This window comes from Chiloscyllium punctatum, chromosome 31 (assembly GCF_047496795.1).
Source record: "Chiloscyllium punctatum isolate Juve2018m chromosome 31, sChiPun1.3, whole genome shotgun sequence".
NCBI lineage: Eukaryota > Metazoa > Chordata > Chondrichthyes > Orectolobiformes > Hemiscylliidae > Chiloscyllium > Chiloscyllium punctatum.
The window spans coordinates 50,119,450-50,138,798 of NC_092769.1; the positions used below are offsets into that span (position 1 = coordinate 50,119,450).

Genomic DNA, 19,349 nt, shown 5'->3' on the forward strand with positions numbered 1-19,349 from the left:
GTGACGGCATTTTCTTCATCAGTGAACCGCTCCAGTAAGTCTATACGCCACAGTCTGAAAATTACTCAGATCCTTCATTGTTGATGCCTATTTTGTTCCACAAATCCAGACGATGAAAGTTTTCTGCACAACAGCAGTAGATTTATTATTGGACAGCCGGCGAGAGTTTCAAAGTGTCTCTAAAGTAGCTGAGTGTCTACTTGTAGAGACTCTTCTTCACAAATCTCTGCCTTACCCACAGAGACAGTATATTTAATAGGAATTAGACAAAGCCATATCAGAGCAGAACAGGCCTTTCGGCCCTCAATATTGCGCCGACCTGTGGAATTTTCTCAACTCGTCCCCCTGCACTATCCCAAAACCATCCATGAGCTTATCTAAGGATTGTTTAAAACTCCCTAATGTGGCTGAATTGACTACCTTAGCTGGTAGGGCATTCCACACACTTACCACTCTCTCTGTGTAAAGAATTTGCCTCTGACATCTGTCTTAAATCTATCACCCCTCAATTTGTAGTTGTGCCCTCTTGTGCAAGCTGTCATCATCATCCTAAGAAAAAGACTATCACTGTCTACCATATCTAATCCTCTGATCATCTTGTATGTCTCTATCAAATCCCCCCCCCCTTAGCTGCCTTCTTTCCAATGAGAACAGATCCAAGTCTCTCAGCCGTTCCTCATAAGAACTTCTCTCCACACCAGGCATGATCTCCTCTGCACCTTTTCCAATGCTTCCACATCCTTTTTGTAATGGGGCGACCAGAACTGTAGACAATATTAAAACTGTGGCCACACCAGCATTTTGTATAGTTGCAGCATGATATTGCGGTTCCAGAACTCAATCCCTCTACCAATGAAACCTAACATGCCATATGCCGCCTTAACAGCACTATTCACCTGGGTGGCAACCTTCAGGGATCTATGTCCATGGACTCCAACATCCCTCTGCACACCCACACTACCAAGAATCTTTCCATTGACCCAGTACTCTGCCTTCCTGTCATTCTTCTCAAAGTGCATCACCTCACATTTAGCTGCATTGAACTGCACTTGCACCTCTCAGCCCAATTCTGCAGTTTATCTAAATCCCCCTGCAACCTGTAACATTCTTCCAAACTGTTTACTACTCCACAGACTTTAGTGTTGAATGCAAATTTACTAATCCATCCACTGCTGCCTGCGTCTAAGTCATTTATAAAAATGACAAACAGCAGTGGTCCCAAAACAGATCCTTGTGGAACACCACAAGTAACTGGGCTCCAGACTGAATATTTTCCATCACCCACCACTCGCTGCCTTCTTTCAGAAAGCCAGTTTCTAATCCAAACTGCTAAATCACCATCAACTCCATGCCTCTGCATTTTCTCCATCTGCCTACCATGTGGAACCTTATCAAAGGCTTTACTGAAGTCCATGTATACCACGGCAACTGCCCTAGTCTCATCTAAATGCCTGGTCACCTTCTCAAAAAACTCAATGAGTTTTGTGAGACACAACCTGCCCTTGACGAAACTATGTTGACTATCTGAAATCAAATTGTTGCTTGTTAGATGATTCTAACTGTTATCTCTTATAATCCTTTCCAAAACCTTTCCGACAATGGAAATAAGGCTCACTGGTCTATAATTACCTGGGTCATCTCTGCTGCCCTTCTTGAACAAGGGCACAACATTTGCAATCCTCCAGTCCTCGGGTACTAAACCCATAGACAATGATGACTCAAATATCAAAGCCAAAGGCTCTGCTATCTACTCCCTAGCTTCCCTGAGAATCCACGGATAAACCCCATCCGTCCTGGGGACTTGTCAACTTTCACTCCTTCTCGAATTGATAACACCTGTGCGTAACTAACTTCAATCCTTTCTAGTCTAATATCTCGCACCTCATTTTTGTCCTCTACAATATTCTCCTTTTCCTGTGTAAACACCGATGAGAAATATTCATTTCGCACTTCTCCGATCTCTGCAGGGTCCACATTCAACTTCCCACTTCTGTCTTTGATTAGCCCTATTCCTACCCTAATCACCCTTTTATTCTTCACACACCAAGAGAAAATTTCAGGGTTATCCTTTATTCTCTTTGCTAAAGACTGCTCGTGTCCTCCCTTTGCTTTTCTTAACTCTCTCTTTAAATCCTTCCTAGCTGATCTGTAACTCTCTATTGCTTCATCAACACCTAAGCCTCTTTCTTCTTCTTAACAAGAGATACAATTTCTGTGGTAAACCATGGTTTACAAACTCTGTCTGTGCCAGTTGGGTCACCCCACAGCCATTGACTTTCCAAAGAGAACAATCCAAGATTTTCTAACCTCTCCCAATCTAGGCAACATCCTGGTAAACCTGTTTCCACCTTCCCAAAAGCCTTCACATTCTTCCTATAATGTGGTGATCAAAACGGCACACAGTACCCCAAAGATGGCCTGATTATAGTTTTATATTCACTCCCCTGACAGAAGAAGGCAAGCCTGCCATTCACCTCCTTCACCACTTTCAGGGATCTTTCAGCTTGCAACTGAAGATCCCTCTGTATATCAGGGCTGCTCAGGGCCCTTCCGTTTATTGTATACATTCCTCTTGCTTTGTGTCTTCCAAAACGCATCACCTCACACTTGTCTGAATTAAAACATATCTGCAATTTCTCCACAAAACTTTCTGACTCATCTCTTTCTTGCTGTATCCTTTGACATCATTCTTCACGATTCACAACTTCAACAGTTTGTGCCATCTACAAACTTGCTCATTAAAACGTTTACATTTTCAAACTTTTCATTTATTTCCATTACAAGCAACAGATGTTCCAGTTCTGATCCTTGTGGAACAGCACTAGCCATAGAGCTCCAGCCAGCAACATACCCCTGCACAACTGTTGTCGGGAGAAATATCAAAGAGGAGCGTTGAGTTCTGTGTTGAGCAGCACGACCAACGTTTATTCAGAGCTCCTTACGAATACATGATGGGAGAGGACCCTCTCTGTCTCCCCCAGGTTAGTCCAGCATTTTGATGTGTTTACTTCATATGTTCCAGTAATATTTTCCCCCTGACCTGAACTCCAGGATTTGGAATGTCAGCTCGGATATTTCCATGTGTCCTTTCCCAGTCTCTGATTCTCTCAGCTCATGCAGCTGCTTTGCCAGTTCTTTCACAAATGGCTTAACCCTATCCTTGTCATTGCACATCTCCAGCCCTCCCACTACCACACATCTCCGGCCCTCCCACTACCACACATCTCCGGCCCTCCCACTACCATACCCTGTGGCATCTGCATAGTCCATCCAGTCACTAATTCAAAGGGGGACAGTCCCGTCCGCATTGCTGCGGTTGTCCTCGGTTTCATTAGGCTGGTGGGGAGTACTCTAACCCATCGCTGTCCTGTCTCTGAGAGAACCTTAGTCAGACTAGCTTTCAGTGTCTGCGTCATTCCTTCTACTGTCCCAGAGCTCTGGGGGTGGTATGGGGGATGGGATTTCTGTTCAGTACCAAACAGGGCACATTGCTCTTTAGCTATGTTCCCTGTAACATTTGTCCCTTGTTCAGAATCTGCAGGAGAATGCTTCCACCCACTGAGTAAACTTATTTATTGAAACCCAGCAGGATTTCCTTCCCTGGGATTGGGATGTGTGTGTGTAAAATCCATTTGTAATTGTTCCTATGGGCCCCTGGGTCCCTGCTGCTGCCTCCATTTTATTGCTTTCCCTGGCTCACACTGTGAACAGACTACACACTTTCGACAAAACCTTGCTGTATTTCTCCCTGTTCCAGGCAAGGATTGTAGTGGATCATCTGATATTGCATTTTATCCTCCCCAATATGGGCCAGCCCATGATATGTTTTTAATAATGTTTGTCTTATACAGTGTAGTGGCACTGCTGGATCATCCAGACTCTGTTGTGTCCTATTACTGCCCCACCCTTTTCCCATTCCTGTTTCTCCTGTTGTGGGACTGTTTCTGGGAATATCTTTAAACCTTCCTCTCTCACTTCTGTAGCTACAGCCATTGCCATCTCCTCAAATGTCTGCCCTGTTTCAGTCAGTATTTCACATCTAAGATTATTAAAGGATTGGACACTCTGGAGGCAGGAAGCATGTTTCTGCTGATGGGTGAGTCCTGAACCAGAGGACACAGTTTAAAAATAAGGTGTAGGCCACTTAGAACAGAGTTGGGGAGAAACGTCTTCACCCAGAGAGTGGTGGGTGTATGGAATGCTCTGCCCCAGAAGGCTGTGGAGGCGAAGTCTCTGGATGCTTTCAAGAAAGAATTGGATAGAGTGATTAAGGATAGTGGAATCAAGGGTTATGGGGATAAGGCAGGAGCAGGATACTGATTGAGGATGATCAACCATCATCATAATGAATGGTGGTGCTGTCTCGAAGGGCAGAAGGGCCTACTCCTGCACCTATTGTCTATTGTCTATTCACCTGCCTTACCCACAAACTTACTGCCCCGTTGGTGTGAGGTTTCTACTTCCCTGTGAGCTCTAATCTTCATTATTGCTGCTTCACTGGGAAAGTTAGCTGCTTCCACTAACTCTCTGACCTGTCCTTCATGCTCTACGTGCCCACAGACAGGGTGATGTACCCTCACCGAGCCCAGGCTATCATTTTGTCATGAACTTTACCAAAGGTATGCTATCTGTCTGTGTATATGCTGACTGCCTGACCCCTGGCTAATGTCCATGCTTCTGTCAGGGCTCGTGATGGTTCTGCCATTTCTGGGTAATTCTCCACAAAAGTCCTCCAATAATTAAACAATCCTAAAGTTTGCCTTATCTCCTTCTTGGTGTGGGGGTGAATAGTTTTGAAATCATGGTCTTTCGTTCCACTGGGATTGTCCCCCTCCCTTCCTGATTTGACCTTCCTGATGTGATGTCCCAGGTACATCTCTCCCTACCTTCCCATGCTCTGTGGGTTAATTTTAAGCCTGGCCTGCCTGACCTGACCCAATACTCTGTGTAATATCCGGATATGTTCTTTCTCTCCAACTGAGGTAATGAGGTGTTAGTAAGATTAAATCGAAGCACTCCATCAGCCATGTATCGGTGGGATATACTGGAATATTATGAGGTCCCTGAGGTAACTGGATCCAGGTCTACTGCTTTCCTCAGACAGTAAATACTAGCTTTTCCTGACCGTTCTAGGTCTACAGGAACCCATTCACAATATCAAAGGCTGAGACCGTATATTGTTGCAATTTTAATCCATTAAATAAAGTGGTGTGGTTCACTACTGTAGGATACTCTTTAGTGGCAGATTTACTGAGGGAGGTGTAATCAATAGTGAGGTGGGATGAGCCGTTTGGCTTCTGTGAGTTAGTCTGGGATACTGTTGGTCTGACTATTCCCTGCTTCTCTCAATCTGTTACTGTCACAATTATTGCCTCCTCAGCCCCAGCTTTAATGGGATCCGGTTTGTGTGGGGAGTGAGAGGGCCCTCGATCTTTACAGGATCTACAGATATTAACCCGCATTCCTGTTTGAGTTACCCGCCCTGCTGTTTGGGTCCTAGCTATAACTCCACAGATTCCCTGACTGTTCCAGTCTCCCTGCAAGCTAACTACTCTGGAGATGTCGCCTCTCCTTTGCTTCCTGTCCTGGGCCTGGCCAGATTGTTCCCATATTAGAGTTTGTGCCTCTACATCAATAGTTGCCCTGAACTGTTCTAAAATGGGAACTCCCAGAATGGTCCCTTCCTCAGTTTCACACTCCCATATTTGAATATATTTTGCCATATCCATGATCTGCATTGGGACAGGTTTATTTCATCCAGCTTCTTTGATTCCCTCTCCAACTGTCCTCATTTTAGTAATTGAGGGGTGAGGGGCAAATCCGTGTCGGTAACTGATATAGATGCTCCTTTTATTAATATTTGTTCTGCTGGTTCCCAAACACAGCGTCATGTGCCTACGTGAGCACAGGTACACACACAATGTGAAGATCTATCTCCCTCTCTTTGCCTACGTTCCTTGTCTATGTGCCCTTTCCTGCTTCCCTTGTAACATTGTGAGTCTGGTTACCCTCCCTGTACTGCAGTACCTTCCCTATACAATACTACCCTCCCTGTGTTTCTGAGTTTGTCTCAGCTCTCATGTCCCAATTCAGAATGTGGTTAGAATGATCTCCCACTGGGAGTCCCATGTTTATAATTACAATTAAATAGGGTCCCATGTCATCTTTTAAATACATCAAACCGATTTCATCATCACAGGTTGGGGTTTGGTAATCCCCCATGGTCCTTACACACCTCAGGCTTCCTCTCTGTATGATCCTCGATATTACCCTTGGGTCCCTGAGTCACCAAGGTTATTTTAGCCCATTCAGTCTGTCCCCTCCCCAGTTTATCCCTGTAATATCTGTAAATGCCTGGAGGCACTGATCAGCTGTGCACTGGGGGGGACCGGCTCACACCCTCACCCTCACTTTGCAGAGACAGGTTCTGTTGTACATGTCAGGGTATCTTGGCCTCAGAGATTTTGGCCTAACACCATCATCGGTGAGACTGTACCTCAACTAATTCATCCATATTCTCCCAATAAGGTCCATTACTACCATTTCTCTATCAGGCTGGGTGTTAACACACCAACATCTGTCATTCAGTAGGTGAAATGTTCATGTTTGGTTTCTGTCAGTTCCCTTTGTTGCTCCCTACTGTCTGTCCAAGTTGACCTTTGATGCCCAGTGGTGCCATGGACCTGGCCTTCTGGGCATTACAGGGTGGTGGGTGATCGCACCCATTGCCGTCCCTCTGTCCATACATGGGGACGTCACCATCTAACCCGTTCCAGTTAGTGTCCCCATCCTCACTGCCTTCTGAGGACAGCGGGGCACTGGGTACCTCCCCCCCACTGTAACTACCACCTGGCCCTTTGGCTTTAAGGCCTCACGTCTGAGAGCCAACACCTTCACTTGTTCCTGTTTCCCATAATAATGTAACATATTCCATCATTCCTGGAATAAAACAGAGCAAAATGTAAATTTGGTTTAACTTAAAATAACAATAGTTTGACATTCACTCGACATATCTATAGAGGTGAGAATTGTACTGTGATTATTTAAGTGAATTTAATGTGATCATACCGTGAAAATAAACCTGATAATCAACGACAATGAATGAACTGAATAATATGTGATTATTTGTTCCAGTACTTGCATTGAAAATTCAATTTTATTTTAATGCTTGTCACCCATTACACCATAAGCATTCTTATTAGGGAATAAAGTAATGGAAGGATATCAGAGAAAATAAATAGACTTTAATTTTAGCTTCACTGCAATAATGGACCAAAACAATATTTGGAAATATGGGAAAACTACATAACAAACTTTCCAGTGTCATTATTGACGTGAAAACTATTTTAGTTTGCAGGTTGTTTTGCACTAAGAATAATTGGAAATGAATTGTGATTATGAATTGACCATTTAAAATATATTTTGAAGAGAATAGTCAGATATATTTTTTGGAGGAAATTAGGAAAGTAAATAAATATGTATACATTGGTATTAATAGTTTTAAAATGTTTGGAAGTTGACTGGGATTATTTGATTGAGAGAGGCTGTATGATTATAAAGACGAATTCACCTTTTTCATTGCATTGTTGGTTTCACTAGAATCTGTTGTGGTCTAAGCTCTTGTTGTGTGCAATGGACTATCACTAATAGCTTAATTAACCTGCGAGACCCTGATCAGGTTTCCTTTGTCTGCAAATCAGTCTGTAAGTGAGAGACACACCTGCTTTTCTGAGGGAAAATAGAGATTCCTTTCAAAGGAAGTAAGTGGCAGTTTTCACTGAGAATGGTGTCTACCACACACCATCAGCAGGGAAGGGTTTTTCTCATGAATTCCAATCTCTATCTATAAATCTGATGGTACCTGTGTTTGTCAGTTTGTGGAGGATTCAGCCCCTTTGTTCTGAGCTGTTTTTTATACAAGCAGTTGGTTCATTCTGTCTTTGCCAAGAATGTTGTTTACTTTCCCCTTTTACTGTGATTCTGCAGGTTAGAATAGTCTGAGAGTCAATAATGTTCAATAACTGAACATTGAATGGTTTTGACTCTAACAGAGCAGTGGCCTTGTTTTCAGCTCATTATTCACTTTCCATTTCCTGGTTGTGTTGAATGTTACAGAAACAGGCTCTGAGCAATGTTTCCATTCCCTTGTGTTGGAGTCACTGACAGCCACGTGGTCAGTCAGTTTCAGGCTGATGGATCAGTTTCTCTGTCCTATTAGATGGTGGTCACTTGCTCAGTTTCCGATGGCTCACCTGAGTGTCAGTCCATCAGCTGCTGAAACCCTGCATCCAGCATTTGTTCCCTCTCACAGTGACTAATCCAATACAGTCCCAGCTTGTCTCCCACATTCACCTCCACATCCTCATGATCACCTCAGATTCTACTGTCTGTGTTCTTGCAGCAAGTTGTGTAAGACACCTCCTTCAGTTTTAACCTGATCTATATTATGTTCAGAAAGATCATTTCAAAATGTGATTCACCTGAAGAAGGGCTTATGCCCGAAACGTCGATTCACCTGCTCCTTTGATGCTGCCTGACCTGTGCTTTTCCAGCAACACATTTTCAGTTGTAATTGTAGTAACCAGTTAATTACAAGTTACTGACAAAATATTTTAAGAGAAGCTGCTATTGGTGGTGGAAATGCTGCTGGTTGGTATAAAAGAGGGCTGGGGTGAATACTGTACTCGGTTTTGATGAGAATGTTGAGCAATGTAAGATTCTTTTATCTTTGTTAATAAGAAGAGGCAGAGATTGTAACTAGGACATCCACAATCATCCACCCTCACCATCACTGATGCTCAGTAGCAGCAGTGCCAATCAAGCGGGCTGTTTTATTCCGGATGGTATCAAGTTTCTTGAGTGTTGTTAGGGCTGCACTCATCCAGGCAAGTGGGGAGTATTCCATCACACTCCTGACTTGTGCCTGGTAGCATTTGGACAGGATTTCAGGAGCCAGGAGTTAAATTACTCTTGTAGCCACTGTGTTTATGTGGTGAGACCAATTCAGTTCCTGATCAATGATTATCCACAGGATAATGTTGATAGTGGGTGTTCAGTCATGGTAACACCATCGAGTGTCAAGGGATGGTGGTTAGGTTATGTCTTATATGTGATAGCCTGCATTTGTGTGGCATGTGTGTTACTTGCCACCTGTAAGCCCAAGCCTGGATATTGTCCTGATCTTGTTGTACTTGGACTTGGACTGCTTCAGTACCTGAGAAGTAAATTATTTATTAACATTAAATAGTCACGAGATTATGCAAATAATTCCTGTTCATGTCTGCACATTGCACAGTCATGTAGCAAAATTAAATTTCTCCTTCTTACAAGTGTACTGATAGATTTTCGAAAATCCAAGTGTTGCTAATATCTAATTAATGTTCAGTTCAGTAGGGGGTATAAATGTGTAATAATGGCTCAGTACATGAAGTAATGTGAAGATATTGCAATGTACAAACTCACAATGATTGTGAATGTTCAATTTTTATTTTAACCATGGAAACACAGTTGAATTGATTAAATTATATTTCACTTCAATGCTCACATTCATTGTATTTCTAATCACAATAAGAGCAAAATTATTTAAAATTCATGTCACTTTTTTATGGATACAAAATAGAATTAACACCCGTTTGTTCTTTCCTTGACCAATCAGTGAAGTTTGAATTGTAGAATGCTAGACTGATACAGCACGGAAACAGGCCATTCAGCCTAACTTGGCATTCCGGCCAGGTTTCCTAAACTAAACTAGGCCCATTTCCCTGTGTTTGTCCCATAGCCCTTTGGACATTTTCTATCCAATAAACTGTCCAAAAGTCTTTCAGATGTTGTAATTGTACCAGCCACTGCCCTTCCTCTCACAGCTCATCCCAATATGTGAAACACACTGTGTGGAAAAGTTGCCCCTCAGACCCCTTTTAAATCTTTCCCCCTTACCTTAAATATTATTTACACCGTAGAATCTTTAAGACTGCAAAGTTATTAAACGTTGAGAAGTATTTAGAAGCAGCGTAATAACATTCAGTCTTTAATCAGTGATGTGAAGCAAATAAATTCAAGATGTTGTGATCACTATAATGAACAACAGTTACAAGTTGAGACAATGTTGGTTGAAAAGCAATTCAGTCGACACTTAGATATTTTCTAATCAACTCTGAGGTGTTTTGACACATCTCTGTTGAAGGTGGGAATTGAACCCATGGCTCCTGGTCTACTAGTACACACATTACCAGAGCCCTCCATAATATTACCATGCAGGAAGGGCAGGACTATAATCACATACTTACTGTGTTTATTCACAAGTAAAACTGCTCAGATATTTATTGTTATAATTGGACTAGGATTGTATTAGACAGTTCCAGTGTGTAATGGACCGATAAAAAGAATTAGTAATTTCTAATAATGATGGAACGAAGCAACAATGTTCTTAAATAAGCACAAATCTCATGATAATCAAGTAAGTCAATTTGTTTGAAGCAGTTATTCATCTGCATAAATTAAAATTAACCTGCTTTTTAATGCACATGAATTGGAAATAAAGCATTAGTCATTCAATGTGACTACTCAGCGAAAAACAACTTCCCTCATTTTCAAAAAAATGTGATTTCTAAGAATTCAAGATTTATTGTAAAAGCATAGAACAAACATTTGTTAATTCTGGTTTATTTACACAAGGAACACGTGAAATTTAAATAATGCTTAACATGAAAAATACTTAGCTCTTATTGTAATAATCAGAAATGTAGCAATGTTAGAATTGAAGTGAAATACAATCAATACAAGAATGTAAACAAAACTGTGGATGCTGGAAATCACAAACAAACTCAGTAATTGCTGGAAAATAACTCAGCAGGTCTGGCAGCATCTGTGGAGAGAGTTGGGCCCAGTGACCTTTCTTCAGACTGCACTCTTTCTTACAACCAATTCAATCCAGCTAAGATTCCACACTTAAAATTATTTTTGCTAAGATTAAGAGATTGTAGAGTGCAATATTGTTTGTATCAGTTGATGTACTGAGACATAGTTCCACATATACAGCTAGAGATTTTGGATTTCAACAATGATTACCGGTTAGATTTTGGTAATAATTAGTTTTAAAATGGCTGATAACAAATTTAAGAATGATGAGAAAACTCTTATTGCGATGTAATTGTGCAATATGTTGGAAAAAAAATGAAATATTTATGTGAAAAATAGTTAGCAATCTCTTAATTGATAAGACTGATTAATGATCCTTCCATTAATACGAGAATTCAAATGAAAGAGAATGAGAGAGTTAAAATGAGTGTTGGGTGAGAGAACTTTGATTGATTGCAGGTGTGTTGACCTGAAAAGAATGTCAATATTTCATTATGATACTGGCTCTAATAATAATGGATTGAACGAAAATGTAAATCTCATGATGGTGTGATAATTGAAATGAAAATTAAATAATATTTAATGTGAGAACGCGACACTTAAAATAGAACATAGAACATAGAACATAGAACAATACAGCACAGAACAGGCCCTTCGGCCCACGATGTTGTGCCGAACTTCTATCCTAGATTAAGCACCCATCCATGTACCTATCCAAATGCCGCTTAAAGGTCGCCAATGAATCTGACTCTACCACTCCCACGGGCAGCGCATTCCATGCCCCCACCACTCTCTGGGTGAAGAACCCACCCCTGACATCTCCCCTATACCTTCCACCCTGCACCTTAAATTTATGTCCCCTTGTAACACTCTGTTGTAGCCGGGGAAAAAGTTTCTGACTGTCTACTCTATCTATTCCTCTGATCATCTTATAAACCTCTATCAAGTCACCCCTCATCCTTCGCCGTTCCAACGAGAAAAGGCCGAGAACTCTCAACCTATCCTCGTACGACCTACTCTCCATTCCAGGCAACATCCTGGTAAATCTTCTCTGCACCCTCTCCAAAGCTTCCACATCTTTCCTAAAGTGAGGCGACCAGAACTGCACACAGTACTCCAAATGTGGCCTAACCAAAGTCCTGTACAGCTGCAACATCACCTCACGACTCTTGAATTCAATCCCTCTACTAATGAACGATAATACTCCATAGGCCTTCTTACAAACTCTATCCACCTGAGTGGCAACCTTCAAAGATCTATGTACATAGACCCCAAGATCCCTCTGTTCCTCCACCTGACCAAGAACCCTACCATTAACCCTGTATTCCGCATTCTTATTTGTTCTTCCAAAATGGACAACTTCACACTTGGCAGGGTTGAACTCCATCTGCCACTCCTCAGCCCAGCTCTGCATCATATCTAAGTCCCTCTGCAGCCGACAACAGCCCTCCTCACTGTCCACAACTCCACCTATCTTTGTATCATCTGCAAATTTACTGACCCACCCTTCGACTCCCTCATCTAAGTCATTAATAAAAATTACAAACAGCAGAGGACCCAGAACTGATCCCTGCGGGACTCCACTTGTAACTGGACTCCATGCTGTATATTTACCATCTACTACCACTCTCTGACTTCGACCGGTTAGCCAGTTTTCTATCCAATTGGCCAAATTTCCCTCTATCCCATGCCTCCTGACTTTCTGTATAAGCCTACCATGGGGAACCTTATCAAATGCCTTACTAAAATCCATGTACACTACATCCACTGCTCTACCCTCATCCACATGCTTGGTCACCTCCTCGAAGAATTCAATAAGACTTGTAAGGCAAGACCTACCCTTCACAAATCCGTGCTGGCTGTCCCTAATCAAGCAGTGCCGTTCCAGATACTCTTAAATCCTATCCCTCAGTACCCTTTCCATTACTTTGCCTACCACAGAAGTAAGACTAACTGGCCTGTAATTCCCGGGGTTATCCCTATTCCCTTTTTTGAACAGGGGCACAACATTCGCTACTCTCCAGTCCCCTGGTACCACCCCCGTTGCCAGTGAAGACGAGAAGATCATTGCCAACGGTACTGCAATTTCCTCTCTTGCTTCCCACATAATCCTAGGATATATCCCGTCAGGCCCGGGGGACTTGTCTATCCTCAAGTTGTTCAAAATGTCCAACACATCTTCCTTCCTAACAGATATCTCTTCTAGCTTATCAGTCCGTTTCACACTCTCCTCTTCAACAATACAGTCCCTCTCGTTCGTAAATACTGAAGAGAAGTACTTGTTCAAGACCTCTCCTATCTCTTCCGACTCAATACACAGTCTTCCACCACTGTCCTTGATCGGACCTACCCTCGTTCTCGTCATTCTCAGGTTTCTCACATACGCATAGAATGCCTTGGGGTTATCCTTGATCCTATTCGCCAGGGATTTTTCATGCCCTCTCTTAGCTCTCCTAATCCCTTTCTTCAGGTCCCTTCTGGCTATCCTGTATCCCTCCACTGCTCTGTCTGAACCTTGTTTCCTCAACCTTATGTAAGCCTCCTTCTTCCTCTTTACTAGACATTCAACCTCCCTCGTCAACCAAGGCTCCCTCACACGACCATTTCTTTCCTGCCTGATCGGTACATACATATCAAGGACACGTCGTATCTGCTCCTTGAAAAAGTCCCACATTTCCACCACATCCTTCCCTGACAGCCTATGCTCCCAACGTATGCTCCTCAAATCCTGTCTTACAGCATCGTAATTTCCCTTCCCCCAATTGTAGAAACTTCCTTGTTGTGCGCACCTATCTCTCTCCATAACCAAGGTGAAAGTCACAGAATTGTGGTCGCCATCACCAAAATGTTCACCCACTAACAAGCCCACCACTTGTCCCGGTTCGTTACAGAGTACCAAATCCAATATGGCCTCCCCTCTGGTTGGACAATCTACATACTGCGTTAGAAAAGCTTCCTGGACACACTGCACAAACACCGCCCCATCCAATCTACTTGATCTAAAGAGCTTCCAATCAATATTTGGGAAGTTGAAGTCGCCCATGACTACGACCCTGTGGCTTCTGCACCTTTCCAAAATCTGTTTCCCAATCTGTTTCTCCACATCTCTGCTGCTATTGGGGGGCCTATAATAAACACCCAACAAGGTGACTGCAGCTTTCCTATTTCTGACTTCAGCCCATACTACCTCCAGAGGCAGATCCCCCTCAAACTTCCTTTCTGCAGCCGTTATACCATTTCTAATTAGCAATGCCACCCCCCCTCCTTTTTTACCACCCTCCCTAATCTTACTGAAACATCTGTACCCAGGAACCTCCAACAGCCATTCCTGTCCCTCATCTACCCATGTTTCCGTGATGGCTACAACATCGTAGTCCCAGGTACCGATCCATGCCTTAAGTTCACCCACCTTATTTCTGATACTCCTTGCATTGAAGTATACGCACTTGAGCCCATCTCTGTGTCTGTAAGTAGTCCCTGTCAGTGCTACCTTCTCCACAGCCTCCCTACAGTCTTGGACATCCTGACACACAGCTAGCTTACTTGCTGGACTACAAGTCCGGATCCCATCCCCCTGCCAAATTAGTTTAAACCCCCCCGAAAAGTGCTAGCAAACCTACCCCCCAGGATATTGGTGCCCTTCTGGTTCAGGTGCAACCCGTCCTGTTTATACAGGTCCCACCTTCCCCAGAATGCAGTCCAATTGTCCAAATATCTGAAGCCCTCCCTCCTACACCATCCTTGCAGCCACGTGTTCAACTGCACTCTCTCCCTATTCTTTGCCTCTCTGTCACGTGGCACCGGCAACAACCCAGAGATGACGACTCTGTCTGTCCTAGCTTTTAGCTTCCAGCCTAACTCCTTGAGCTCTTGAATGACCTCCCCGCCCCTCTTCCTACCTATGTCGTTGGTGCCAATGTGTACCACGACTTCTGGCTGCACACCCTCCCCCTTAAGGATTCTGAAGACACGGTCCGAGACGTCTCGGACCCTAGCACCCGGGAGGCAACAAACCATCCGAGAGTCTCTCCCATGTCCACAGAACCGCCTGTCCGTCCCTCTAACTAGAGAGTCCCCTATAACTAGCGCTCTCTTCTTCTCCCCCTTTCCCTTCTGAATCTCAGAGCCACAGACCCCTTCACTGCAGCTTACACCTGCAAGGCTGTCCCCCCCAACAGTTTCCAAAGCTGCATACTTATTTTTTAGGGGAACAACTACAGGGGAACCCTGCACTGCCTGCTTCTTCCCCTTCCCACCTCTAACTGTTACCCAGCTACCTCTGTTCTCTGGCGTAACTATGTCCCTGTAGCTTCTATCGATCACCCTCTCAGCCTCTCGAATAATCCTCAGCTCATCCAGTTCCAGTTCCAGTTCCCTAACTCGTTCGGTGAGGATCAGGATCTGACTGCATTTCCTGCACACCCACTCAAATACTAATCACTTGCCTTCCCGCCCAGCTATGCGCTCCAACCTCACTTCCGCTGCCCGCTAAAGGTAAGTAATTTTGAAACAAACTGTCTTACCTTAGCTTTAGTCTCCCGGGTTCGTTTTTCCTCGGCCGCTGCTCCCACTCAAATGACCGTTGGTGATTAAAGGGGGAGTATTTATACTCACCGTTCTCCTTCCCGGCTGCCCCTCTGTTTACCGTCACTTCCTCTGCTGCTACCGCTCTTTTTGTGAAGAGAAAAAAAAACCGCTGCCCGCTACAGGTAAGTAATTTTCAAACAAACTGTCTTACCTTAGCTTTAGTCTCCCGGGTTCGTTTTTCCTCGACCGCTGCTCCCACTCAAAAAAAAATGATACAATATTTTCAAAGCAGTTTGTACTGGATATTCGTTAAGATCAATAAACTCAGAATTAAAATATTGGGTTTATTTTTTTTAAAAATCGCACTTTAGAAGATTATTCATCAGAATTATTCTGTCATTGAAAAAACCTCATTTCTTCAAGAATTCTGCATTTCCCTCATTTTCTGTCTTTTTTCCTCAGGGATCTGTACTGGAACCCTTCTGTTTGCGATGCAATTATATAGAAGTGACATGGATTAAAATCTAATTGGGTGAGTTAATAAGTTTGCAGATGATATAACGTTCAGTGCAGTTGGGGACAATGTCGAGTGTTGTCAAATAATGCAGCAGGAAAAAGATAAATTGCAGATATGTGCAGAGTAATTAAAGGTGAAGTTTAATCCATACAAGTGTGAGGTGTTTCACTTTGGAAGCTCAAATGTTTTAAAAAAAGTAGATAGTTAATGGCAGGACCCTGACAGCTTTATTATTCAAAGGGATCTTGGCGTTTAAGACCATGGCTCCCTGAAAGTGACCATGCAACTAATTAGGTGGTTAGGAAGGCAAATGGCATGCTTGCCTTTATTGGTCAGGGAACTGGTTACAAGAGTCAGGAAGTCATGTTGTAACATTTTAACACTTTGGTTAAGGCATACTTAAAGTATTGTATTCACTTTTGTTCGCCATGTTCAATGAAGGGTATGGAGGCTTTGGAGAGGGTACAGAGGGCGTTTACCAGGATGCTGCCTGGATTTGGAGAGGCGAGAAAAATTCAGATTGCTTTTTTGTGAAGTGGCAGAGACTGGGGGAAGACTTGATGGAAGTCTGTACAATCATTAGATAGTAGATAGGGTTGATGGTCAGAAAGTTTTTCCCAGAGTTGAAGCGTCAAAAACTATGTGACATGTGTTTAAGGTTAGGAGGGAAAGTTCCATGGGCATGTTAGGGGCAATTTGTTTTGTACACAGGGAGTGATTGGTGTCTGGAATGAACTTCCAGGGTTGGTGATGGAAGCAGATACATTAAGGCTCTTTAATGTTCATTTCGATAATTTGTAAGGATATGGACCAAGGGGAGGCAGAAGGGATGAGTTTATTTTACATTATGTTCAGCACAACCTTATGGGCCAAATGGCTCATTCCTGTGCTGCACAGATCTTTGAGAGAAAGCTCATGTCTATCTCATATGACATTTAATCTAATCAATATTTAGCCACTGGTGTCAGAAATAGGAAGGAAATAAGTAGATAACGAACTTGACTACAAACTAAAAATATAGTCAATTAAATTTACAGAGGTAATTTTTTGATATTTGTTCTGAATTATCAGATTAGCAACTTTGATGGAGATGTGTTTAAAATGTTTGCAGTTATTGATGTTCTGACCCAAAATTACCCTTGTTAAACTGAAGATTGGACCAGAAACCTGTTAGAAAACTTGAAAATATTCAGCAAGGTGAGATGCACATCATAATTTCTTACTGCCTATACTACAATAACAAAATCTTTCAGGTCTACACCAAAAAGCATTGATTTGCAGCCAATGCTCATTATAAATATCTGAATGCTACTCGTTTCAACAATCAAAGTAATCTCAGCCTCATCGATGAAGAGATATCTTAGACATTTCACTAATAATTACTGTTTATGTTGACACATTGCTCGTTCAAACATTAATGAGATTTCTCATTAATATTCAGTTCAATGATAGCATATTAATAATTTAGTTATGGTTAATATCTAATAATTGATCAATCCAGTAAGGGATATAAAGTGGAATTATGGCTCAGTACATTAACTGATGGAAAGATATTGTTGTGTTCACTCTCCCAATTATTGTGAATATCGATGTGTATTTTGATTTGATTTGATTTGATTTTTCTTCAACATGAAGATTTATTGTATTTCTGATCAAAGTAATAGTTAAATATTTTAAAGCTAAAATAAATTCAAATTTGTGACTTTTTTGTCAACAAGAAAAAAGAACTTACATGCGTATGTTTTCTTTATCAGTAAATTTTGAATTGTTGGAAGTTATACATGTGTGTAAGGAAGGGGAGCTGCCTACAGCTGAATAGTCACATTGAATATTTTTTTTTTGCGATTACATCCTGCTGCTAATCATTCTAGTTATCTTTTCATTTCAGGAAAAACTGCTTTAAACATATTCCACAGTTGTATTTTGCATGAATTTACAATAAGCGCATGGTATGTGTATTTATCTTTCTTTCAATTGCCATGATTTTAATTTTTAAGTAAGGGCATATGTGCTTAGTACCATATCACAGCAAACCCGTTTGGAAATATTGAATCACTTAATGTGTCAGTGTTCTAAAATAGATTACTAATTCATTGTTAGTCCAACAATCACACAGTAATTTAATTTAGGTTTTGTAACAAATATTGTGAGATTCACATTTTAATTTAAATCATTGTTTCGTAGTGCCAATTTCACAAAGAAAACGTTATCTTTTATTCCAGGTCAACACAACCACAAACCAAGCAATGATTCCTCATCTAACACTGACAGGAAGTATCTGATATCTTCTCATTTGAATGTTCACAGAAAGCATTGGATTCATATTCAGCCTTATAAATGAAGATACGTCTGATTGTTTTAGACTCCAATTCTACATGTTGCGGATTGTAATATGACATTTCTAATCATTTTAAGATTACAATGACTAGGTTTAACACTAATTGTTACTTATATCTAATATGTAATCATTGATCAAATCAGTATAGTCGGCTTTAAGTGTGGAATTAAGTCTCAGTGACGTAAGCATATTGCATGGTACTGTTTCCTAATGGTTGCGAATGTTGATTTTTATTTTAATGCTGAAATCCTTATTGATTTGCTGCTGTAGGGAAGCCCCGAGCAGCCTGCCTTAGAATTAAAACACAAAATGGTGGAGGGGAGGTAAATAAGACGAACAGTCTGTTTCAGTCTTAAGTTGAAAAAAGAACATTTTGTACAATCCTACTCCAAGTCCATAAGTATGCCATTCCAGACAGTCATATTCCAGATAGTGATAAGAGAATGCAGGCACACCGAAAAATGACCAACCCTGACTTTCATTAATGAAAGAATAATTGTCCCAGTGAATGAATAAACACCAACTGCAGGATAGAGCCCAGCTAACTTCCACAGCGGCTGTAAGGGAAACAGGCAGGGTTTGATTGTCAGAAATAGTTACTATTTTAAAGTTGCTCAGAACATTTAAAAAGTTTCTAATTACATATTCTTGAGAATCGTGAATAAGGCATAGTGAGAGGCCCAAAGGACTGCAGCAATTAATTTTGTAATGTGAGGAAATAAAATGCACAGAGATCCCAAGGCCTGGAGATTATAGCAACTGTAAAACACCATGAAGCAATAGGAAGCTCAGGCTATCCATAGCGATGTTCATCCAAGATTAGGTGTTCTACAGGATCGGGTGTCTGTATCATGAGAGAAGGACTGTAACCACATTGCATGTGGACATTGTAATACAGAAGGTGTGTAAAAATACTGTTTTTTCCTGTACACGTTACAGTGTGTCATGGACCTCCCTTCCTAGATTGGCCTCGGGGGATGATCCCTGCATTAACTGATTGCAGCATGAGTTCCACTTGCCTGAGTTCGGCCTATCTCCTCAGTCTTCATTCCCTGTCAGGGGAAATCACTCCTACAGCTATGGTGACGTTTAAATTCAATACAAACACTT

At 41.9% G+C, this 19,349-nt stretch overlaps 1 long non-coding RNA gene across 1 annotated transcript in view; it reads left to right on the forward strand.

The window, feature by feature from the left end:
• LOC140456826 (uncharacterized) overlaps positions 1 to 18,263 on the forward strand; it is a 39,374-nt gene extending 21,111 nt beyond the window's left edge. Inside the window, exons 4-6 of the long non-coding RNA XR_011953163.1 lie at positions 15,847 to 15,916; positions 17,790 to 17,850; positions 18,124 to 18,263. This is a non-coding gene — a long non-coding RNA (uncharacterized lncRNA). The remainder of the gene's footprint in view (positions 1 to 15,846; positions 15,917 to 17,789; positions 17,851 to 18,123) is intronic.
• Positions 18,264 to 19,349: the final 1,086 nt, after the last annotated feature.